The following is a 1,639-nucleotide window of genomic DNA, read 5'->3' on the forward strand; positions in this document are numbered from 1 at the left end:
CCTTTGTGTGTCCTCAATAGACTTTAATTAGTATTTATGATAAAAAATAAATGCCCCGATACACGCTAATCTTGTGGCTTCATGGGAGTATCTTTTTTACCCATCATAAAATAATTTAATCTCTATTGACACATCAAGATGTCGTAGTGTATGACTTTTAATATTCTAGAGGGTGTGAGGGAGAGGAAGAGGTAATTGGGGAAGAGACATTCTAAGCCAACACTTATCCATGTGTAAGGAGGGTATTTCGGGTTCCCAATGAACGTATTTTCAGCAATTCTCAGTCAGGGCAAATGAGGAAGTGCTTCCTTTGACAGAAGTAGGTTTAAGTGAAAGGACTTGTGAAAGGGCGGGGCCTGTTGAAAAAATTAAAGCAGGTGTGAACTCAGAGTCAGAGTTCCAGCTGCCTAAGAAGACCAGAAGACACCCGAGTTGTCACTGAGCTTTGGTGCCAGGAGGAATGGACAAGATCCTGGGAGCATCGTTTACTTCTATGGCTTCAACTAGGCTGTGAGTTGTGGAGGAGAAGTCCCAGGATATGGTGTTAATTTGAGGGAATGAGAAATTTAGTTTATGGACAAACTCACGCAAGAAGAAACTTTAAGAAGGAATAATAAATTTGGGGGCCTAATGACTTTTGTTATCTTTTTAAGCAGGGGTGAGTGGCCAACAGAAGGACAAAGGTGACCAGCAGCAGGTGAAACAGAGCCCTCAATCTCTGATCATCCAGGAAGGAGAGATTTCAACTCTGAACTCTACTTATGTGGACAGTACATTTGACTATTTCCCATGGTACCGGCAATACCCCGGTGAAGGGCCTGCATTGCTGATAGCCACACGTTCAGTGAGGAATAAAACAGAAGGTGGAAGATTCACAGTTTTCTTCAATAAAAGTGCCAAACAGTTCTCGTTGACCATCAAGACTTCCCAGCCTGGAGACTCTGCCACCTACTTCTGTGCAGCAAGTGCACAGTGCTCTGCAGGCACCTGCAGCCCGTACCCAAACCTGCAGCTGAGGCTCCAGCCAAACCCTGCCATGTAGATGCAATACTCACACACACACACATAATCTGTTTGGCGAAAAAAGTCTTAATACACTTAAAAGAACTGAAATTATACAGAATTTATTCTCTAACCAAAATGCAATTGATTTAGAAAACCAGTTGCAAAAAGATGCCTCTAAAAACTCCCAAATATTTGTAATTTAAGCACTAAACTTTAAAATAACCCATAGGTCAAAGAAGCAATTACAATCGCTGTTACAAAATATTTTTAAAGAAAATATAATGAAAACACATACATATAGGTATATATGGGATGCAGCTAAAATAGTACACATAAGGAAATTTATCATTTTGAATACTTATATTACCAAAGAAGAAAGGTTGACATATAATGATGTAGGTTTTCAACAAAAGAAAATAGAAAAAGAACACATTAAACTCAATGCAAGCTAAGAAATAGCAATAATAATAAAAGTCAATTTGGTGAAATAGGAAACAAACAATAGGAATAATCAACAAGTTAAAAAATTAATTTTCTTAATACAATTAAGAAATTGATATAATTCTAACTAGAATTATCAAGGGGATGAAAGAGAGAACACATAAATTACAAATATAAGCAATAAAAAAGAAAA

The 1,639-nt window shown here is 37.5% G+C and overlaps 1 pseudogene; it reads left to right on the forward strand.

Moving 5' to 3' along the window:
* Nucleotides 1–460: 460 nt before the first annotated feature.
* On the forward strand, nt 461–1,042 carry LOC124231922 (T cell receptor alpha variable 23/delta variable 6-like; annotated as a pseudogene).
* Nucleotides 1,043–1,639: the final 597 nt, after the last annotated feature.

Source organism: Equus quagga, unplaced genomic scaffold (genome assembly GCF_021613505.1).
Source record: "Equus quagga isolate Etosha38 unplaced genomic scaffold, UCLA_HA_Equagga_1.0 HiC_scaffold_12130_RagTag, whole genome shotgun sequence".
NCBI lineage: Eukaryota > Metazoa > Chordata > Mammalia > Perissodactyla > Equidae > Equus > Equus quagga.